General features: G+C 41.7%; 1 protein-coding gene across 3 annotated transcripts in view; it reads left to right on the top strand.

Moving 5' to 3' along the window:
* Positions 1-25,000, top strand: part of cadm4 (cell adhesion molecule 4) — a 794,682-nt gene that overhangs the window by 492,333 nt on the left and 277,349 nt on the right. Inside the window, exon 1 of one of the 3 annotated variants that reach the window (XM_061958782.2) lies at positions 24,982-25,000. This exon is cut by the window's right edge and continues 1,877 nt beyond it. The exons of 1 other annotated variant lie outside the window; for it this stretch is intronic. The gene's annotated coding sequence lies outside the window, so the exon portion shown is untranslated. Of the gene's footprint in view, positions 1-24,981 lie in introns of those variants that run through there. One more of the 3 variants, XM_061958780.2, reaches the window with a different exon arrangement.

Here is a 25,000-nt window from a genome sequence, read left to right as displayed (position 1 = left end):
TAGTCATATTTATTGGTAGTAAGCACACGCCTAAAAATATCTCAAACTGAATTTAAAAGTCGATGGCCTCACTTTATAATCGGACCAGTCGTCTAATCATTAAGATAGTCCACTATCAAAATAGTCGTTAGTTGCAGGCCTAATCGCCACGTGTTGGTTCTTATCAAAGGGAGAATAAAGCGAGTTAGGGGAGTTTCACAAAGCGGTTGTCAGCTTCTGATGAACTTATCTGTCTCTTTATTGATGACTTCACAAGTCTCATCTGAGCAGAAGTTCTAATCAGTGAAATTGACTCAGTCAGTGACTTAGCAAAGTCCATGACAAGCAATCTATTAAGAACAATGTGCTTGCCTTCATTCTCTTTCCCCTTTTTCACACTTAAACGGTAAACAAGATATTGTACTTCAAACTAAAAGTTAGACACGGTCTCTGCATCTGTTTAGTCATGGTTCAAAGTCAGGTCATAGGTTTCAACATCAATTCCTCTTATATGTACCGTATTTTCCTGACCATAGGGCGCACCGGATTATAAGGTGCATTGCCGATGAATGGTCTATTTTCGATCTTTTTTCATATATAAAGTGCGCATTAAACAAGTTAGATTATTATTATTTTTTTGCCATATTTATTATTCATGCCATAGTTAATGCGAGTTGTTTCATGCCACAGTTTCGTTTTGGTTTCATAGTGCAGTTTCGTGTTTGTTCTATGCCATAGTTGATGCGAGTTGTTATATGCCACAGTTTCGTATTGGTTTTATAGTGCAGTTTCGTGTTTTTTCTATGCCATAGTTAATGCTAGTTGTTCCATGCCACAGTTACGTAGTGGTTTCATGCCGCGGTTTCATGTTTGTTCTATGCCATAGTTAATGCAAGTTGTTTCATGCCACAGTTTCGTATTGGTTTCATGCCGCTGTTTTGTGTTTGTTTTATGCCATAGTTAATGCGAGTTGTTTCATGCCACAGTTTCGTATTGGTTTCATGCCGCAGTTTCGTGTTTGTTCTATGCCATAGTTAATGCTAGTGGTTTCATGCCACAGTTTCGTATTGGTTTCATGCCGCAGATTTGTGTTTGTTCTATGCCATAGTTAATGCAAGTTGTTTCACGCCACAGTTTCGTATTGGTTTCATGCCGCGGTTTTGTGTTTGTTCTATGCCATAGTTAATGCTAGTTGTTTCATGCCACTGTTTCGTATTGGTTTCATGCCGCGGTTTCGCGTTTGTTCTATGCCATAGTTAATGCTAGTTGTTTCATGCCACAGTTTCGTATTGGTTTCATGCTGCGGTTTCGTGTTTGTTCTCTGCCATAGTTAATGCTAGTTGTTTCATGCCACAGTTTCGTATTGGTTTCATGCCGCGGTTTCGTGTTTGTTCTCTGCCATAGTTAATGCTAGTTGTTTCATGCCACAGTTTCGTATTGGTTTAATGCCGCGGTTTCGTGTTTGTTCTATGCCATAGTTAATGCTAGTTGTTTCATGCCACAGTTTCGTTTTCGTTTCATGCCACGGTTTCTTGTTTGTTCTATGCCATAGTTAATGCTAGTTGTTTCATGCCACATTTTCGTATTGGTTTCATGCTGCAGTTTCGTGTATGTTCTATGCCATACTTAATGTGAGTTGTTTCATGCCACAGTTTCGTATTGGTTTCATGCCGCAGTTCCGTGTTTGTTCTATGCCATAGTTAATGCTAGTTATTTCATGCCACAGTTTCGTATTGGTTTCATGCCGCGGCTTCGTGTTTCTTCTATGCCATAGTTAATGCTAGTTGTTTCATGCCACAGTTTCGTGTTTGTTCTATGCCATAGTTAATGCTAGTTGTTTCATGCCACAGTTTCGTATTGGTTTCATGCCGCGGTTTTGTGTTTGTTATATGCCATAGTTAATGCGAGTTGTTTCATGCCACAGTTTCATATTGGTTTTATGCCGCGGTTTTGTGTTTGTTCTATGCCATAGTTAATGCGAGTTGTTTCATGCCACAGTTTCGTATTGATTCCATGCTGCAGTTTCGTGTTTGTTCTATGCCATAGTTAATGCTAGTTGTTTGATGCCACAGTTTTGTATTGGTTTCATGCCGCTGTTTTGTGTTTGTTCTATGCCATAGTTAATGCGCGTTGTTTCATGCCACAGTTTCGTATTGGTTTCATAGTGCAGTTTCGTGTTTTTTCTATGCCATAGTTAATGCTAGTTGTTCCATGCCACAGTTACGTATTGGTTTCATGCCGCGGTTTCGTGTTTGTTCTATGCCATAGTTAATGCTAGTTGTTTCATGCCACAGTTTCTTATTGGTTTCATGCCGCAGATTCGTGTTTGTTCTATGCCATAGTTAATGCGAGTTGTTTCATGCCACAGTTTCGTATTGGTTTCATGTTGCAGTTTCGTGTTTATTCTATACCATAGTTAATGCTAGTTGTTTCATGCCACAGTTTCGTATTGGTTTCATGCCGCAGTTTCGCGTTTGTTCTATGCCATAGTTAATGCTAGTGGTTTCATGCCACAGTTTCGTATTGGTTTCATGCCGCGGCTTCGTGTTTGTTCTATGCCATAGTTAATGCTAGTTGTTTCATGCCACAGTTTCGTATTGGTTTCATGCCGCAGTTTCGTGTATGTTCTATGCCATACTTAATGTGAGTTGTTTCATGCCACAGTTTCGTATTGGTTTCATGCCGCGGTTTTGTGTTTGTTCTATGCCATAATTAATGCAAGTTGTTTCATGCCACAGTTTCGTATTGGTTTCATGCCGCGAATTTGTGTTTGTTCTATGCCATAGTTAATGCGAGTTGTTTCATGCCACAGTTTCGTATTGGTTTCATGCCGCGGTTTCGTGTTTGTTCTATGCCATAGTTAATGCTAGTTGTTTCATGCCACAGTTTCGTATTGGTTTCATGCCGCAGTTTCGTGTATGTTCTATGCCATACTTAATGTGAGTTGTTTCATGCCACAGTTTCGTATTGGTTTCATGCCGCGGTTTTGTGTTTGTTCTATGCCATAATTAATGCAAGTTGTTTCATGCCACAGTTTCGTATTGGTTTCATGCCGCGAATTTGTGTTTGTTCTATGCCATAGTTAATGCGAGTTGTTTCATGCCACAGTTTCGTATTGGTTTCATGCCGCGGTTTTGTGTTTGTTCTATGCCATAGTTAATGCTAGTTGTTTCATGCCACAGTTTTGTATTGGTTTCATGCCGCGGTTTCGTGTTTGTTCTATGCCATACTTAATGTGAGTTGTTTCATGCCACAGTTTCGTATTGGTTTCATGCCGCAGTTTCGTGTTTGTTCTATGCCATAGTTAATGCGAGTTGTTTCATGCCACAGTTTCGTATTGGTTTCATGCCGCGGTTTCGTGTTTGTTCTATGCCATAGTTAATGCTAGTTGTTTCATGCCACAGTTTTGTATTGGTTTCATGCCGCGGTTTCGTGTTTGTTCTATGCCATAGTTAATGCGAGTTGTTTCATGCCACAGTTTCGTATTGGTTTTATAGTGCAGTTTCGTGTTTGTTCTATGCCATAGTTAATGCTAGTTGTTTCATGCCACATTTTCGTATTGGTTTCATGCTGCAGTTTCGTGTTTGTTCTATGCCATAGTTAATGCTAGTTGTTTCATGCCACAGTTTTGTATTGGTTTCATGCCGCGGTTTTGTGTTTGTTCTATGCCATAGTTAATGCTAGTTGTTTCATGCCACAGTTCGTTTTGGTTTCATGCCACGGTTTCTTGTTTGTTCTATGCCATAGTTAATGCTAGTTGTTTCATGCCACAGTTTCGTATTGGTTTCATGCTGCAGTTTCGTGTATGTTCTATGCCATACTTAATATGAGTTGTTTCATGCCACAGTTTCGTATTGGTTTCATGCCGCGGTTTTGTGTTTGTTATATGCCATAGTTAATGCGAGTTGTTTCATGCCACTGTTTCGTATTGGTTTCATGCCGCGGTTTCGCGTCTGTTCTATGCCATAGTTAATGCTAGTTGTTTCATGCCACTGTTTCGTATTGGTTTCATAACGGGGTTTCGCGTTTGTTCTATGCCATAGTTAATGCTAGTTGTTTCATACCACAGTTTTGTATTGGTTTCATGCCGCAGTTTTGTGTTTGTTCCATGCCATAGTTAATGCGAGTTGTTTCATGCCACAGTTTCGTATTGGTTTTATGCCGCGGTTTTGTGTTTGTTCTATGCCATAGTTAATACTAGTTGTTTCATGCCACAGTTTCGTGTTTGTTTCATGCCACGGTTTCGTATTTGTTTTATGCCATAGTTAATGCGAGTTGTTTCATGCCACAGTTTCGTATTGGTTTCATGCCGCAGTTTCGTGTTTGTTCTATGCCATAGTTAATGCTAGTTGTTTCATGCCACAGTTTCGTATTGGTTTCATGCTGCAGTTTTGTGTATGTTCTATGCCATACTTAATGTGAGTTGTTTCATGCCACAGTTTCGTATTGGTTTCATGCCGCGGTTTTGTGTTTGTTCTATGCCATAGTTAATGCGAGTTGTTTCATGCCACAGTTTCGTATTGGTTTTATGCCGCAGTTTCGTGTTTGTTGTATACCATAGTTAATGCTAGTTGTTTCATGCCACAGTTTCGGATTGGTTTCATGCCGCTGTTTTGTGTTTGTTCTATGCCATAGTTAATGCTAGTTGTTTCATGCCACAGTTTCGTATTGGTTTCATGCCGCAGTTTTGTGTTTGTTGTATACCATAGTTAATGCTAGTTGTTTCATGCCACAGTTTCGTGTTGGTTTCATGCCACGGTTTCGTGTTTGTTCTATGCCATAGTTAATGCTAGTTGTTTCATGCCACAGTTTCGTATTGGTTTCATGTTGCAGTTTCGTGTTTATTCTATGCCATAGTTAATGCTAGTTGTTTCATGCCACATTTTCGTATTGGTTTCATGCTGCAGTTTCGTGTATGTTCTATGCCATACTTAATGTGAGTTGTTTCATGCCACAGTTTCGTATTGGTTTCATGCCGCGGTTTTGTGTTTGTTCTATGCCATAGTTAATGCTAGTTGTTTCATGCCACAGTTTCGTATTGGTTTCATGCTGCAGTTTCGTGTATGTTCTATGCCATAGTTAATGCTAGTTGTTTCATGCCACAGTTTCGTATTGGTTTTATGCCGCGGTTTTGTGTTTGTTCTATGCCATAGTTAATACTAGTTGTTTCATGCCACAGTTTCGTGTTTGTTTCATGCCACGGTTTCGTGTTTGTTTTATGCCATAGTTAAGGCTAGTTGTTTCATGCCACAGTTTCGTTTTGGTTTCATGCCACGGTTTCTTGTTTGTTCTATGCCATAGTTAATGCTAGTTGTTTCATGCCACATTTTCGTATTGGTTTCATGCTGCAGTTTCGTGTATGTTCTATGCCATACTTAATGTGAGTTGTTTCATGCCACAGTTTCGTATTGGTTTCATGCCGCAGTTCCGTGTTTGTTCTATGCCATAGTTAATGGTAGTTATTTCATGCCACAGTTTCGTATTGGTTTCATGCCGCGGCTTCGTGTTTCTTCTATGCCATAGTTAATGCTAGTTGTTTCATGCCACAGTTTCGTGTTTGTTCTATGCCATAGTTAATGCTAGTTGTTTCATGCCACAGTTTCGTATTGGTTTCATGCCACGGGTTCGTGTTTGTTCTATGCCATAGTTAATGCTAGTTGTTTCATGCCACAGTTTTGTATTGGTTTCATGCCGCAGATTTGTGTTTGTTCTATGCCATAGTTAATGCAAGTTGTTTCACGCCACAGTTTCGTATTGGTTTCATGCCGCGGTTTCGTGTTTGTTCTATGTCATAGTTAATGCTAGTTGTTTCATACCACAGTTTTGTATTGGTTTCATGCCGCGGTTTTGTGTTTGTTCTATGCCATAGTTAATGCGAGTTGTTTCATGCCACAGTTTCGTATTGGTTTTATGCCGCGGTTTTGTGTTTGTTCTATGCCATAGTTAATACTAGTTGTTTCATGCCACAGTTTCGTGTTTGTTTCATGCCACGGTTTCGTGTTTGTTTTATGCCATAGTTAATGCTAGTTGTTTCATGCCACAGTTTCGTTTTGGTTTCATGCCACGGTTTCTTGTTTGTTCTATGCCATAGTTAATGCTAGTTGTTTCATGCCACATTTTCGTATTGGTTTCATGCTGCAGTTTCGTGTATGTTCTATGCCATACTTAATGTGAGTTGTTTCATGCCACAGTTTCGTATTGGTTTCATGCCGCGGTTTTGTGTTTGTTCTATGCCATAATTAATGCTAGTTGTTTCATGCCACAGTTACGTATTGGTTTCATGCTGCAGTTTCGTGTATGTTCTATGCCATAGTTAATGCTAGTTGTTTCATGCCACAGTTTCGTGTTTGTTTCATGCCACGGTTTTATGAGGTTCATGTCTATAGTTTCATGTCCTAAGTTTTTGCCTTAGCTTCCGCGTGCAATAGACACGCTTGCCTTCGGGTTGTTTTCTGTTTTTTTTGTACCCTTTTGAGTTTTGGGAAATAAATATGTTCCTACCTGCACGCCTTGTCCGGAATAGTCTGTTTGCATCCTGGGAGAACTAACCTCGCAGGTGGTGGAACATTTGGGCCCTGTGGTCAAAAAGGTTAAGAACTCCTGTACCAGACCAGAGTTGGCTCCTAAAAATTACAACAAGAAACCTGTTCTATTCATGTTGTAAAAAGTCAACTCCTGTATAGCAGAACCAAGGACGCAGGCACACGCCAGGGAAAACAGCTCCTAAGGTTTTGGTCCAAGTTGGCACCGAGGAAGAAGATTGTGCTGGATTTGTTCCGCAGATAAATCACAAATCTGGCTGGGGTTGATGTGTGGCACCGGGACAGAAAAAAGCTGTAATAGATTCACGGATGAAAGCTAGTGTTATATCAAGGTTCTTGTTTAATCGCTGCTCTTAAATGAACCAAACAGACAGCCCGGTCGTTTTAAGTACGATAATCAGCGGCGACCGGTTTCCTCATTTGTTTTTTGACAGAATCCTCCATCTTCTTGTCATCGCCAGGGAAGTTTTTCGGGCCAAAAAAAAGCCAGCCTCAGGAGGAATGAGCTAAAATCGTTGCCGTCTGTGATTGTCAAGATTGATGCATAATGGGACGAGACTAATAATAGGATGCAGACAATGGCCACCATGGAGGCTTTATGCCTTCCTTCCCGCCTTGTAAAGTCGCTGCCAAGCCTGCTGAGTGCCAAGCAGAGAGTTCCATCTCCTGTTTTTGTTGTAGAAACACAAAAGAAGGTGAGGAGAAGCTTCATAATTTAAGAACTACAATTTTCATGTACCTGCGCCTCGTGGTGTCGAAAAGTGAGCACGTCCAAGCTCAAAGGCGTCCGACCAAATGTACCCAAAACGCATCGATCGCCGGGACCAAGAATTAGCCTGCACCCCCGAGGAGCTTTAACGTTCCCAATTAGTGAGGTCAGAACAAATCCGCGTTCGGATCGGCCCGCCTTGAGGACGGGCGATTAACACTGAGAATACCACCAATCCATCCATCTTCTTCCGCTTATCCGAGGTCGGGTCGCGGGGGCAGCAGCCTAAGCAGGGAAGCCCAGACTTCCCTCTCCCCAGCCACTTCGTCCAGCTCTTACTGTGGGACCCCGAGGCGTTCCCAGGCCAGCCGGGAGACATAGTCTTCCCAACGTGTCCTGGGTCTTCCCCGCGGCCTCCTACCGGTCGGACGTGCCCTAAACACCTCCCTAGGGAGGCGTTCGGGTGGCATCCTGACCAGATGCCCGAACCACCTCATCTGGCTCCTCTCGATGTGGAGGAGCAGCGGCCTTACTTTGAGCTCCTCCCGGATGACAGAGCTTCTCACCCTATCTCTAAGGGAGAGCCCCGCCACCCGGCGGAGGAAACTCATTTCAGCCGCTTGTACCCGTGATCTTGTCCTTTCGGTCATAACCCAAAGCTCATGACCATAGGTGAGGATGGGAACGTAGATCGACCGGTAAATTGAGAGCTTTGCCTTCCGACTCAGCTCCTTCTTCACCACAACGGATCGATACAGCGTCCGCATTACTGAAGACGCCGCACCGATCCGCCTGTCGATCTCACGATCCACTCTTCCCTCACTCGTGAACAAGACTCCGAGGTACTTGAACTCCTCCACTTGGGGCAAGATCTCCTCCCCAACCCGGAGATGGCACTCCACCCTTTTCCGGGAGAGAACCATGGACTTGGAGGTGCTGATTCCCATCCCAGTCGCTTCACACTCGACTGCGAACCGATCCAGTGAGAGCTGAAGATCCTGGCCAGATGAAGCCATCAGGACCACATCATCTGCAAAAAGCAGAGACCTAATCCTGCAGCCACCAAACCAGATCCCCTCAACGCCTTGACTGCGCCTAGAAATTCTGTCCATAAAAGTTATGAACAGAATCGGTGACAAAGGGCAGCCTTGGCGGAGTCCAACCCTCACTGGAAACGTGTCCGACTTACTACCGGCAATGCGGACCAAGCTCTGGCACTGAGCATACAGGGAGCGGACTGCCACAATCAGACAGTCCGATACCCCATACTCCCTGAGCACTCCCCACAGGACTTCCCGAGGGACACGGTTGAATGCCTTCTCCAAGTCCACAAAACACATGTAGACTGGTTGGGCAAACTCCCATGCACCCTCAAGGACCCTGCCGAGAGTATAGAGCTGGTCCACAGTTCCACGACCAGGACGAAAACCACACTGTTCCTCCTGAATCCGAGGTTCGACTATCCGGCGTAGCCTCCTCTCCAGTACACCTGAATAGACCTTACCGGGAAGGCTGAGGAGTGTGATCCCACGATAGTTAGAACACACCCTCCGGTTCCCCTTCTTAAAGAGAGGAACCACCACCCCGGTCTGCCAATCCAGTGGTACCGCCCCCGATGTCCACGCGATGCTGCAGAGTCTTGTCAACCAAGACAGCCCCACAGCATCCAGAGCCTTAAGGAACTCCGGGCGGATCTCATCTACCCCCGGGGCCTTGCCACCGAGGAGCTTTTTAACTACCTCAGCAACCTCAGCCCCAGAAATAGGAGAGCCCACCACAGACTCCCCAGGCACTGCTTCCTCATAGGAAGACGTGTTGGTGGGATTGAGGAGGTCTTCGAAGTATTCCCTCCACCGATCCCCCCTTACCCAAAAAAAACAAATGTATTGGGTCAATATATTGAAGAAAAGTGTCTTCTTATTTAGCATGAGGATGAGACATGATACTTTAGTAGGATTTTGTACCAAAAAAATATTGGAGATACCGTATTTTTCGGACCATAGGGCGGGTCTATTCAGTTTTTTATTTCATACAAAAGGCGCACCGGATTATAAGGCGCTTTAAAGGGGTCATATTATGATTTGTTTCTAAATGTAAAACACCATTTTGTGGTCTACATAACATGTAACGGTGGTTCTTTGGTCAAATTTTCAGTACTTATGCAGATCCCAAAATACAGATCAGCAGGTACCAGAAGGTAAGAAACGTTGGTTTTGCATAATATTGCGAAACAAAACGCCCGATAATGTCTGCTAATAGGTGCAAAACATTTTGACAGATTTCTGAGCGCCGTGTGTAATGTTTTATATTTTCAATGGAGCATATAAAATGTTGGTGTTGTTTACTTGAGTCATATTGCAGTCTACACACAGTCTATAGATACACTGCTTTTATATTTCCTGTATTATGTACTATTACTTTGAACTGTTTGGCCCCTCCAGACAATTTTTTCTCTCAATGTGGCCCCCCCCCAAGTCAAAACATCTGCCCAGCTCTGGTATATACCGTAAATTCAGGACTATAAACAGCTACTTTTTCCTTACGCTTTGAACCCTGCGGCTTATAAAACGGTGCAGCTCATTTAGAGATTTTTCTTCACACATATACATTGGCCCCCCAGACAAAAAAAATGTTTCTCTCAATGTGGCCCCCCGAGTCAAAATATTTATCCAGCTCTGGTATACACCGTAAATCCAGGACTATAAACCGCTACTTTTTCCCTACACTTTGATTCCTGCGGCTTACAAAACGGTGCAGCTCATTTAGAGATTTTTCTTCACACATACACCTTGGCCCCCCAGACACATTTTTCTTCTCATTGTGGCCCCAGAGTCAAAATATATGCCCAGCTCTGGTATACACCGTAAATCCAGGACTATAAACAGCTAATTTTTCCTACGCTTTGAACCCTGTGGCTTATAAAACAGTGCAGCTCATTTAGAGATTTTTCTTCACACATATACATTGGCCCCCCAGACACATTTGTTCTCTCAATGTAGCCCCCCGAGTCAAAATATATGCCCAGCTCTGGTACACATCGTAAATCCAGGACTATAAACAGCTATTTTTTCCTACGCTTTGAACCCTGCGGCTTATACAACGGTGCAGCTCATTTAGAGATTTTTCTTCACACATACACCTTGGCCCCCCCAGACACATGTTTCTTCTCAATGTGGCCCCCGAGTCAAAATATATGCCCAGCTCTGGTATATACCGTAAATCCAGGACTATAAACCGCTACTTGTCTCCCCTAGGGGGGGGGGGGGGGGGGGGGGGGGGTTACCCACATATGTGGTCCTCTCCAAGGTTTCTCATAGTCATTCACATCGACGTCCCACTGGGGTGAGTTTTTCCTTGCCCGTATGTGGGCTTTGTACCGAGGATGTCGTTGTGGCTTGTGCAGCCCTTTGAGACACTTGTGATTTAGGGCTATATAAATAAAGATTGATTGATTGATTGATACTTTTTCCCTACGCTTTGAACCCTGCGGTTTACAAAACGGTGCAGCTCATTTCGAGATTTTTCTTCACACATATACATTGGCCCCCCAGACAAAAAACGTTTTTCTCTCAATGTGGCCCCCCGAGTCAAAACATTTGCCCAGCTCTGGTATATACCGTTGACAAAAGTTTTGGGACACTTAGGACTAAAACTGGACAAAGGTATTATAATTGGACACTTACGAACAAAACTGGACAAAAGTATTGGGACACTTATGACGAAAACTGGACAAAAGTATTGGGACACTTGGAAATAAAACTTGACAAAAGTATTGGGACACTTAGGCCGAAAACTTGACACAAGTATTGGGACACTTAGGAATAAAACTGGACAAAAGTATTGGGACACTTTGGATGAAAACTGGACAACACTATTGGGACACTTAGGCCGAAAACTTGACACAAGTATTGGGACACTTAGGAATAAAACTGGACAAAAGTATTGGGACACTTTGGATGAAAACTGGACAACACTATTGGGACACTTGGGACTAAAACTTGACACACGTTTTGGGACAATTAGAACTAAAAATGGACAAAAGTATTGGGACACTTAGGACGACAACTGGACAAAAGTATTGGGACACTTCGGACTACCACTAGACAAATGTATTGGGACACTTAGGACTAAAACTGGACAAAAGTATTGGGACACTTAGGACTACCTCTGGACTAAAGTATTGGGACACCTACACTGGTGACGGTGAAGCTCATTTAGAGATGTTTCTTCACACATACACCTTGGCCCCCCAGACATATTTTTCTTCTCATTGTGGCCCCCGAGTCAAAATATATACACCGTACACTGGTATATACCTTTAATCCAGGACAATAAACCGCTACTTTTTTCCCTACGCTTTGAACCCTGCGGCTTACAAAACGGTGCAGCTCATTTAGAGATATTTCTTCACACATACACCTTGGCCCCCCAGACACATTTTTTCTCTCAATGTAGCCCCCCGAGTCAAAATATATGCCCAGCTCTGGTACACATCGTAAATCCAGGACTATGAACAGCTATTTTTTCCAACGCTTTGAACCCTGCGGCTTATACAACGGTGCAGCTAATTTAGAGATTTTTCTTCACACATATACATTGGCCCCCAGACAAAAACATTTTTCTCTCAATGTGGCCCCCCGAGTCAAAATATTTACCCAGCTCTGGTATATACCGTAAATCCAGGACTATGAACCGCTACTTTTTTCCTTTACGCTTTGAACCCTGTGGCTTATAAAACAGTGCAGCTCATTTAGAGATTTTTCTTCACACATACACTTTGGCCCCCCAGACACATTTTTCTTCTCATTGTGGCCCTCGAGTCAAATTATTTTCCCCAGCTCTGGTAAATACCGTAAATCCAGGACTGTTAACCACTACTTTTTTCCTATGCTTTGAACCCTGCGGTTTACAAAACGGTGCAGCTCATTTAGAGATATTTCTTCACACCTTGGCCCCCCAGACACATTTTTTCTCTCAATGTAGCCCCCCGAGTCAAAATATATGCCCAGCTCTGGTACACATCGTAAATCCAGGACTATAAACAGCTATTTTTTCCTACGCTTTGAACCCTGCGGCTTATACAACGGTGCAGCTAATTTAGAGATTTTTCTTCACACATACACTTTGGGCCTCCCAGACAAATTTTTTTTCTCTCAATGTGGCCCCCGAGTCAAAATATATACACCGTAAATCCAGGACTATAAACAGCTAATTTTTCCTACGCTTTGAACCCTGCGGCTTATACAACGATGTCGCTAATTTAGAGATTTTTCTTCACACATATACATTGGCCCCCCAGACACATTTTTTCTCTCTCAATGTGACCACCGAGTCAAAATATTTGCCCAGCTCTGGTATATACCGTAAATCCAGGACTATAAACCGCTACTTGTCTCCCCTAGAGGGGGAGGGGGGGTTACCCACATATGCGCTCCTCTCCAAGGTTTCTCATAGTCATTCACATCGACGTCCCACTGGGGTGAGTTTTTCCTTGCCCGTATGTGGGCTTTGTACCGAGGATGTCGTTGTGGCTTGTGCAGCCCTTTGAGACACTTGTGATTTAGGGCTATATAAATAAACATTGATTGATTGATTGATACTTTTTCCCTACGCTTTGAACCCTGCGGCTTACAAAACGGTGCAGCTCATTTCGAGATTTTTCTTCACACATATACATTGGCCCCCCAGACAAAAAACGTTTTTCTCTCAATGTGGCGCCCCGAGTCAAAACATTTGCCCAGCTCTGGTATATACCGTTGACAAAAGTTTTGGGACACTTAGGACTAAAACTGGACAAAGGTATTATAATTGGACACTTACGAACAAAACTGGACAAAAGTGTTGGGACACTTATGACGAAAACTGGACAAAAGTATTGGGACACTTGGAAATAAAACTTGACAAAAGTATTGGGACACTTAGGCCGAAAACTTGACACAAGTATTGGGACACTTAGGAATAAAACTGGACAAAAGTATTGGGACACTTTGGATGAAAACTGGACAACACTATTGGGACACTTAGGCCGAAAACTTGACACAAGTATTGGGACACTTAGGAATAAAACTGGACAAAAGTATTGGGACACTTTGGATGAAAACTGGACAACACTATTGGGACACTTGGGACTAAAACTTGACACACGTTTTGGGACAATTAGAACTAAAAATGGACAAAAGTATTGGGACACTTAGGACGACAACTGGACAAAAGTATTGGGACACTTATGACGAAAACTGGACAAAAGTATTGGGACACTTGGAAATAAAACTTGACAAAAGTATTGGGACACTTAGGCCGAAAACTTGACACAAGTATTGGGACACTTAGGAATAAAACTGGACAAAAGTATTGGGACACTTTGGATGAAAACTGGACAACACTATTGGGACACTTAGGCCGAAAACTTGACACAAGTATTGGGACACTTAGGAATAAAACTGGACAAAAGTATTGGGACACTTTGGATGAAAACTGGACAACACTATTGGGACACTTGGGACTAAAACTTGACACACGTTTTGGGACAATTAGAACTAAAAATGGACAAAAGTATTGGGACACTTAGGACGACAACTGGACAAAAGTATTGGGACACTTATGACGAAAACTGGACAAAAGTATTGGGACACTTGGAAATAAAACTTGACAAAAGTATTGGGACACTTAGGCCGAAAACTTGACACAAGTATTGGGACACTTAGGAATAAAACTGGACAAAAGTATTGGGACACTTTGGATGAAAACTGGACAACACTATTGGGACACTTAGGCCGAAAACTTGACACAAGTATTGGGACACTTAGGAATAAAACTGGACAAAAGTATTGGGACACTTTGGATGAAAACTGGACAACACTATTGGGACACTTGGGACTAAAACTTGACACACGTTTTGGGACAATTAGAACTAAAAATGGACAAAAGTATTGGGACACTTAGGACGACAACTGGACAAAAGTATTGGGACACTTATGACGAAAACTGGACAAAAGTATTGGGACACTTGGAAATAAAACTTGACAAAAGTATTGGGACACTTAGGCCGAAAACTTGACACAAGTATTGGGACACTTAGGAATAAAACTGGACAAAAGTATTGGGACACTTTGGATGAAAACTGGACAACACTATTGGGACACTTAGGCCGAAAACTTGACACAAGTATTGGGACACTTAGGAATAAAACTGGACAAAAGTATTGGGACACTTTGGATGAAAACTGGACAACACTATTGGGACACTTGGGACTAAAACTTGACACACGTTTTGGGACAATTAGAACTAAAAATGGACAAAAGTATTGGGACACTTAGGACGACAACTGGACAAAAGTATTGGGACACTTAGGACGACAACTGGACAAAAGTATTGGGACACTAAGGACTACAACTTGACAAAAGTATTGGGACACTTCGGACTACCACTAGACAAATGTATTGGGACACTTAGGACTAAAACTGGACAAAAGTATTGGGACACTTAGGACTACCTCTGGACTAAAGTATTGGGACACCTACACTGGTGACGGTGAAGCTCATTTAGAGATGTTTCTTCACACATACACCTTGGCCCCCCAGACATATTTTTCTTCTCATTGTGGCCCCCGAGTCAAAATATATACACCGTACACTGGTATATACCTTTAATCCAGGACTATAAACCTCTACTTTTTTCCCTACGCTTTGATTCCTGCGGCTTACAAAACGGTGCAGCTCATTTAGAGATTTTTCTTCACACATACACCTTGTCCCCCTTTTCTCTCAATGTGGCCCCCCCCCCGAGTCAAAATATTTGCACAGGTCTACTCTACCTTGACATCGGAGTAATAACCGAGCTAACACTCGGATGCCGCCAAGACGTCCTTGGGGAGCCTTTGATTTATCCTCACCCATCTGCAACATATGCCCTTTTTCCCGCAGCTTGCCAGCTAATAAACCCTCGAGAATAACACTCTCTCTCCACACACACACACACACACACACACACACACACACACACACACACACACATATATCCAACGCACACTTCTCCGGGGAGGAAAAGGATCCAAGTCTTCCTCTAACCCAAAAAGCGCCTTAAAGCCAAAAAAGAAATGTAATCTTGGATAAGCGTCCCTCCCCCCCGCTGCCGCCCAAACTGATAGAATCTCTACATTGGCTCACCTCACATCTTTTCCTCCCACATGCCCTCCTCACACATCCCCGCATCCCGTCCCCCCTTTCACCACCGCGCTGTAAATATCCGTATTCCCTCTTTTTTCTCCCTTGTCAGAGTGCTTTGATAGCGTCGCTATTAAAGGCCGCCGCGACCTCCTCGGCATGCTCAAGCAGGCGGGGGATCCTTGCAAGGCGGCTGGAGGAGCGGGCGATTGGTATTTCGCGCACGCAGCCGACTTAAGCCCCTTAAGTGCTCTGGCAACACTTATTCCACCGTGGCGTCGACGGAGCCCATTAAAAGTTGGATTTGAATGAGAGGCGGAGGGAAGAAAGAAAGACGGAGGAGGGGACACAATTTGCCATTAAAACCCCCCCTTCGCTGTAAAACAAACACACCCACCAGGGGGGTTTGACACCGCACACGCGGATACACCCCGCGTAGTCGTGCCGTGACTTTTAATGCCTTCTTCCCTCTTGTCGGTAATTACCAGCTTTGCGAGGTGCGATGCTTTATTGAAAGCGTCACTATATTGCCAAAAAGTATCTGGCCACCTGCCTCGACTCACACATGAACTTGAAGCAGGCCCCGGCCCTAACCAATCTTCAAAATTTTAGGTGGCCCCCCCCCCCACATCGGCAGTGAAGTGTATATACTCACAAGAAACCGAATAGCTTTGTCTTTGACCTTTTTTTTTTTTTTTTTACTTACAACTATACCTAATATATAAATGGGTGGAAAAGTGACTATTACCTGCAGGGCAAACATTAGCTAACCAGAAAGGCAATAACAATGTAAACAAAAAACACCTGCTTAAAAGATCTAATACAAATGTCCCTGAGGAATGTAAGGTGGGAGTACTGTAATTACCTAACGTTACATTATTTATTTTCCATAACAATTTAGCCCCCTCCACAATATTAACCCGACGTTAAAACAGAACTAGCTATTTATTGATTAGCAATTGCCGAATCATGTAGCATTAGCTTAATGCTAAAAAGCCAGGTTACTATCACATTCTGTAACAGACAAATAATTTCATGTAGGCTAACGTTACCTACCTGCTACCTCTGTCTTTTCTCGTTTCTACTCCTCTTCTTTTCTCTTTTTTCTTCCCTGGGCACCTGACAGTTTTGGCCGTTTTGACATCTTGTGTTGATTTTTTGATGTGGTGACGTCCACAAAGAGTCATGATACGGGAAATGACCCGTATCATGACTCCCCGGGGGGGGGCGTAATGTTGTAACAAATAACATTTCTATTAAATAGGCTTTACTTTGCATTTTAATTAACGTGGGATTATTTTTTGTATTTAGAAATAATAGTACCAACTTTTTTTTTTTTTTTTTTTTTTTTTCTCCAACATTTGTGGCACTGGCGTGGCGCCCCCTGATGGACGGCGCCCTTAGCATTTGCCTATACGGCCTATGCCACGGGCCGGCCCTGACTTGAAGTGTCCATCCCATTCCCTAACCCGTAGGGTTCAATATGACGTCGGTCCACCTTTTGCAGCTATTGCAGCTTCAACTCGTCTGGGAAGGCTGTCCACAAGGTTGCGGAGTGTGTTTTATAGGAATTGTCTACCATTCTTCCAGAAGCGCATTGCGGTGTGGCTCTCAGTCTCCGTTCAACAAACCCACGTTTCCATATGAGTTGGGAAATTGTGTTGGACGTGTCAGGGTGTGTTGTTGACGAACCCCAAGATGCAGAGATGGCAGCAGGCTTGGTACAAGGAAACATGGTTTTAATGTTCAAAAATAAGAAAAGGAAAACACGAACCAGGAAGCAGGAACAGGAGTCAGGATCCAGGGAATAGCTTACAGCAGCGTTTCTCAAAGTGTGGGGCGCGCCCCACTGGTGGGGAATAGAGACATGACAGGTGGGGCGCGAGGAACGGGAGGAAATTTCACTTTAAAATTTTTTTTTATTATTATATTTTTAGATTATTTTTTGTACTATGCTTTCATTTTCTATACACACTGTAAATCACTTTGTGATTCTGTCTGTGAAATCCGCTATATAAATAAATGGAAATTACCGGTACTTATTTTTACTGTCGGCTTTATATTTCTCGGTAGGAGCGAAAGTTTGACAGACATAGCAACAGTAACTAATGGGGGCGGGGCTAAGCGGAACAAACTGTCGCGCGGATGGGTAGCAGGCTAATGTGTGGATCACAATTACACAAATATATACATTTGTGACTCGCACCTCAAAGGTCGTCGAGCCAGAGCCAGCGCCTGCAGAGAAACAAAAATGTGACGGGCACACACTGTGTCATTCACCGGGAAGCACTCGCGTCAAGGCAGCTCAGCCCCGAACTCAATGAGGTTTTAACATGTTGTGAGCGCGGTAAATTTGATCAAAACACGACCACTGAAAGCGCGACTGTTCTCTGCACTGTGTGAGGAAATGGGAGCTGATCATACAGCCGTGCTGTTTCACAGTGAAGCAAGGTGGCTCTCCTGGGGGAAAGTGCTGTCACTTGCCCTGTCTTGCCAAATGCATAGCTCCTCCTTTTTTTTTGCAAAGATTGCAAAGTGGCACTTTTATTGTATTTATTATTGAACTTGATGCAAGTTATTTGATTTATTATTGAACGTGATGCAAGTTATAACACTTTTTTTGATTTATTATTGAACTTGATGCAAGTTATAACACTTTTGTTTTATTTATTATTGAACTTGATGCAAGTTATAACACTTTTTTTGATTTATTATTGAACTTGATGCAAGTTATTTGATTTATTATTGAACTTGATGCAAGTTATAACACTTTTATTTGATTTATTATTGAACTTGATGCAAGTTATAACACTTTTTTTGATTTATTATTGAACGTGATGCAAGTTATAACACTTTTATTTGATTTATTATTGAACTTGATGCAAGTTATAACACTTTTTTTGATTTATTATTGAACTTGATGCAAGTTATAACACTTTTTTTGATTTATTATTGAACTTGATGCAAGTTATAACACTTTTTTTGATTTATTATTGAACTTGATGCAAGTTATAACACTTTTTTTGATTTATTATTGAACGTGATGCAAGTTATAACACTTTTTTTGATTTATTATTGAACTTGATGCAAGCTATAACACTTTTTTTGATTTATTATTGAACGTGATGCAAGTTATAACACTTTTTTTGATTTATTATTGAACTTGATGCAAGTTATAACACTTTTGTTTTATTTATTATTGAACTTGATGGAAGTTATTTTATTTATTATTGAACTTGATGCAAGTTGTACCACAGCTGCACAGTTATTTTATTTATCATTTAACTTAATGTTATTTTATGTTATTGAGTTTGAATGTATACAACTTGATGTTCAATAAATTTGAAAATGTTAAAGCTTGGCATTAGCGTTCTGTTGGGGCGATGGGGGCAGGTGGGGCTTCAAAACTCCCCCTTGTCCAAAGTGGGGGATGACAAAAAAGTTTGAGAACCACTGGCTTACAGCAAACAACGACACGACAGGTAGGAACGACAATGACAATGACAATAATCCAGCCTTCTCTGCATCTTGGGGTTCGGCACCTTTGGACTCTGACATACCCTGACATAATAATCCAGCCTTATGTCAGAGTCCAAAGGTGCCGAACCCCAAGATGCAGAGAAGGCGGGAAGGCATTGTACGAGAAAACATGATTTAATTAAACACTATGGCAAAACAACAAACAAAAGGGTAACAACAAAAGGCGCGCACAAGGCGGAGAACAAACTTGGTTATGAACTAAAATAGCACAGAGGCTAACTTTGGATAAGAAACAAAACCACTACCTGTCTTAACACTTGTCGTTGTAGCTCTGTCTACTTTTGTTTCACTCTGCTCATGTCCTAGTTCCTTCGTGTCACAGTAAGTGTTTTTGTTTCTTGTCCAAAGTTAGCCTCTGTGCTATTTTAGTTCATAACCAAGTTTGTTCTCCGCCTTGTGCGCGCCTTTTGTTGTTACCCTTTCGTTTGTTGTTTTGCCTTAGTGTTTAATTAAATCATGTTTTCTCGTACAATGCCTTCCGCCTTCTCTGCATCTTGGGGTTCGGCACCTTTGGACTCTGACAGGACGTAAATATAAACGGAATACAATGATTTGCAAATCCTTTTCAACCCATATTCAGTTGAATGCACTACAAAGACAAGATATTTGATGTTCAAACTCATAAACTTTTTTTTGCAAATAATAATTAATTTAGAATTTCATGGCTGCAACACGTGCCAAAGTAGTTGGGAAAGGGCATGATCACCACTGTGTTACATCGCCTTTCCTTTTAACAACACTCAGTAAACATTTGGGAAACATTTTTGAAGCTTCTCAGGTGGAATTCTTTCCCATTCTTGCTTGATGTACAGCTTAAGTTGTTCAACAGTCCGGGGGTCTCCGTTGTGCTATTTTAGGCTTCATAATGCGCCACACATTTTCAATGGGAGACAGGTCTGGACTACAGGCAGGCCAGTCTAGTACCCGCACTCTTTTACTATGAAGCCACGTTGATGTAACACGTGGCTTGGCATTGTCTTGCTGAAATAAGCAGGGGCGTCCATGGTAACGTTGCTTGGATGGCAACATATGTTGCTCCAAAACCTGTATGTACCTTTCAGCATTAATGGCGCCTTCACAGATGTGTAAGTTACCCATGTCTTGGGCACTAATACACCCCCATACCATCACACATGCTGGCTTTTACACTTTGCGCCTAGAACAATCCAGATGGTTCTTTTCCTCTTTGGCGTCCACAGTTTCCAAAAACAATTTGAAATGTGGACTCGTCAGACCACAGAACACTTTTCCACTTTGTATCAGTTCTAGATGCTGGCAGATTATATGGATCCGTAATACTTGACAGGTGTGCATGAAGCTCATGGAGAGAATGCCAAGAGTGTACAAAGCAGTACATCAGAGCAATAAGTGGCTATTTTGAAGAATCTAATTCTAGATGATGGCAGATTATATGGATCCGTAATACTTGACAGGTGTGCATGAAGCGCATCGAGAGAATGCCTATAATGTGCAAAGCAGTACATCAGAGCAATGGGTGGCTATTTTGAAGAAACTAACTCTAGATGCTGGCAGATTATATGGATCCGTAATACTTGACAGGTGTGCATGAAGCTCATGGAGAGAATGCCAAGAGTGTGCAAAGCAGTACATCAGAGCAATAAGTGGCTATTTTGAAGAATCTAATTCTAGATGCTGGCAGATTATATGGATCCGTAATACTTGACAGGTGTGCATGAAGCGCATCGAGAGAATGCCTACAATGTGCAAAGCAGTACATCAGAGCAATGGGTGGCTATTTTGTAGAAACTAACTCTAGATGCTGGCAGATTATATGGATCCGTAATACTTGACAGGTGTGCATGAAGCGCATCGAGAGAATGCCAAAAGTCTGCAAAGCAATACATCAGAGCAATGGGTGGCTATTTTGAAGAAACTAATTCTAGATGCTGGCAGATTATATGGATCCGTAATACTTGACAGGTGTGCATGAAGCTCATGGAGAGAATGCCAAGAGTGTACAAAGCAGTACATCAGAGCAATAAGTGGCTATTTTGAAGAATCTAATTCTAGATGATGGCAGATTATATGGATCCGTAATACTTGACAGGTGTGCATGAAGCGCATCGAGAGAATGCCTATAATGTGCAAAGCAGTACATCAGAGCAATGGGTGGCTATTTTGAAGAAACTAACTCTAGATGCTGGCAGATTATATGGATCCGTAATACTTGACAGGTGTGCATGAAGCTCATGGAGAGAATGCCAAGAGTGTGCAAAGCAGTACATCAGAGCAATAAGTGGCTATTTTGAAGAATCTAATTCTAGATGCTGGCAGATTATATGGATCCGTAATACTTGACAGGTGTGCATGAAGCGCATCGAGAGAATGCCTACAATGTGCAAAGCAGTACATCAGAGCAATGGGTGGCTATTTTGTAGAAACTAACTCTAGATGCTGGCAGATTATATGGATCCGTAATACTTGACAGGTGTGCATGAAGCGCATCGAGAGAATGCCAAAAGTCTGCAAAGCAATACATCAGAGCAATGGGTGGCTATTTTGAAGAAACTAATTCTAGATGCTGGCAGATTATATGGATCCGTAATACTTGACAGGTGTGCATGAAGGTCATCGAGAGAATGCTAATAGTGTGCAAAGCAGTATATCAGAGCAATGGGTGGCTATTTTGAAGAAATTAATTCTAGATGCTGGCAGATTATATGGATCCGTTATACTTGACAGGTGTGCATGAAGGTCATCGAGAGAATGCTAATAGTGTGCAAAGCAGTATATCAGAGCAATGGGTGGCTATTTTGAAGAATCTAATTCTAGATGCTGGCAGATTATATGGATCCGTAATACTTGACAGGTGTGCATGAAGCTCATGGAGAGAATGCCAAGAGTGTGCAAAGCAGTACATCAGAGCAATGGGTGGCTATTTTGAAGAAACTAATTCTAGATGCTGGCAGATTATATGGATCCGTAGTACTTGACAGGTGTGCATGAAGCTCATGGAGAGAATGCCAAGAGTGTGCAAAGCAGTACATCAGAGCAATGGGTGGCTATTTTGAAGAAACTAATTCTAGATGATGGCAGATTATATGGATCCGTAATACTTGACAGGTGTGCATGAAGCTCATGGAGAGAATGCCAAGAGTGTGCAAAGCAGTATATCAGAGCAATGGGTGGCTATTTTGAAGAAACTAATTCTAGATGATGGCAGATTATATGGATCCGTAATACTTGATACTTAATCTGCTTGTTCATTTACTGTTAATATCTGCTTATTATCTATTTAACATGTTCTATCTACACTTCTGTTGAAATGCAAAAAGCACCTATTTGTCTGTTTTGGATGCTTTACATAAGTTTCGGATGATACTACAAACTCTGGTATCAATCCAATACCAAGTAGTTACAGGATCATACATTGGACGTATTTCCTGAGTTCATAAACAACAAAAGAATGAAAAAAAAATGTTGAGATAATAAATATCAATGTAATCATTGTTGTATCAATTATATATGGCTCTTGTTTTTATATATGGCTCGCTTTGTTTATAATGTCTATTTTCCACTGGTTCTACTCTCTATTTTATGCTGCAGCTGTTACATATACTGTAATATTGTACATGGTAATTGTTATATATTGTATATATTATATAAAAATATAGTATAATATATCAGTATATATCATATACTGTATATGTAATATGTAAATATTACATATATGTTATATTTTATATTGCTACTACGGTACATTTTTAGTCTACTTTATGCCTGCATTATCCTTTCCATCCTTACACGTTCCATCCTTTGTAACTGAGCTATTGTGTGGAACAATTTCCCTTATGGATCATTAAAGTTTGTCTAAGTCTAAGTCTAAGTAATAATAATAATAATAATAGATTTTATTTGTAAAAAGCACTTTACACTGAGTAAACAACCTCAAAGTGCTATAGTGTATTAAAAAAAAAAAAAAAAAAAAAAAGATAATAAAAAAATGAATACAAATAAAAACTAGAACAGCCAAATAGCTAAAACTAGTATGCATATATCTAAAAAAAAGGCTTTTTTCCCCAAAAAATAAATAAAGTTTTTTAAGCCTTTTTTACAAGCATCCACAGTCTGCGGTGCCCCCAGGTGGTCAGGGAGAGCGTTCCACAGACTGGGAGCAGTCTGTGCCGCCATTGCTTGCCGTGCTACCGAGGGTCCTTTGTCCCTGAATTGCTCACACACTCCAGCAGATTCAATGGGGGTCTGGCGGCAGATTTATTTGACTTTATCGTTGGAAATGCATCTGCTTTGAGTGTCGCAGGATATCCACACATTCTTGCCATCTCTGTCGTAGCATAGCTTTCGTCGGTAAAGTGTGCGGAACAAACGTCCAATTTCTTGCCACTTTGGCATCTTTTGGGCCACTGGTGCAACTTGAATCCGTCCCTGTTGGTGTTGTTACCAGAGGTGGGACCAAGTCATTGTTTTGCAAGTCACAAGTAAGTCTCAAGTCTTTGCCCTCAAGTCCGAGTCAAGTCCCGAGTCAAGACAGGCAAGCCCCGAGTCAAGTCCAAAGTCAAGACTGGAAAGTCTCAAGTCAAGTCCTAAGTCCTGCATTTTGAGTTTCGAGTCCTTTCAAGTCCTTTTAACCACAGACTAATATATTAACACAGATTGTGTATGCTTTTCAAACGCTGTATTTATTTATTAAAACAAGTGCATTTTAAATTGCAGGAAAGAAAATTGTGCTGACATTGCACTTTATAATAGCACTATTAACCAGTCATTTTAAACATTAACTCATTCCTTTACAGAACAAACACATTGAAAAATAAAGTGCAAATGTACTTATTTGTACAAAAGTGTTAACCTTGAAAAAACATGACATATACGTGAACATAACAAAAAAGTTGTACTTTTTATATGTCAGGGCCCTATGCTGCATTGCATTTGCAAAAGACCAAATTAGCCAAGAGTCTGTCAGTCATTTGTGCACGATGGGGGCGTAGTATGATGCCACCATGGCTGAAAACTCGCTCCACTGGAGCACTGGAGGCAGGCACTGCCAAGACTCTCATGGCCACTTGGAACAGTGAAGGAAGAGTCTTCATGTTCAATGCCCAGAACAAAAGGGGGGAGAGAGTTGTTTTGGGTTGGTGCACTACTTGTAAGTGTATCTTGTGTTTTTTATGTTGATTTAATTAAAAAAAAAAAAAAAAAAAAAAAGAATTCTTGTGCGGCCCGATACCAATCGATCCACGGACCAGTACCGGGCCGCGGCCCGGTGGTTGGGGACCACTGAGGTAAACAACCAACAGTATGTCAGAAAGCTAGCTAAAACGGTACACATATTCAAATATAGTATACATTTTAACTGACCTTTATTTTACTATGTTTGTCTTTTTTTAGGTGGCTAAAATACGCGGTGCTGCTGACCGCCGTCTAACGTTACGTGTGATATTTTGACTAACGTAACCCTGCTTAAAAAAAATCACTGAACAAAAAGTATGAATAAGGTAGTGAACTGCAACAGATTCCCGTGTTTGCAATAACGTTATAACGTTAGCAGTGAGTTTACAGCCTCACTGATTTAACTACACAGCAATTAAAAGTCACGTTACTTAGCCAATAAACGTTATCTTACATTCAAAACTTACCGTTCTTTGTGCAACTTCAAATGCCGGACGAAGTTGGAAGTTGTTGCCTCTCCATCAGTAATTTTCGAACCGCATGTGTTGCATACTGCAAACCGTTTTGTGTTGACCACTTCGTAATTTTTATACCCAAACGAAATTATTTTAGGTATCATTTTTTTGTTCACTGGCGTGTGGTTTGGACATGTCTTCTTCCTGCAATTTGATTGGATGAATGCTGTGTGATGAAAACAAAGTAGATCTAATTTGATTGGCTGTTGTACTGAGAGCACACCAGCTGACACACGCAACGCTGATAGACAAGTACACAATGAAAAATACGGAGCGCTCCCGAATAACTTTTTCATCTTTGGGTTTTGGGGAAAGTAGCAAGTCATGTCAAGTCATGTCAATTCAAAAGGCTCAAGTCCAAGTGAAGTCACAAGTCATTGATGTTCAAGTCTAAGTCGAGTTGCA

This window comes from Nerophis lumbriciformis, linkage group LG04 (genome assembly GCF_033978685.3).
Source record: "Nerophis lumbriciformis linkage group LG04, RoL_Nlum_v2.1, whole genome shotgun sequence".
In the NCBI taxonomy this organism is placed as follows: Eukaryota; Metazoa; Chordata; class Actinopteri; order Syngnathiformes; family Syngnathidae; genus Nerophis; species Nerophis lumbriciformis.
This window is presented reverse-complemented; position numbering and strand designations above follow the sequence as displayed.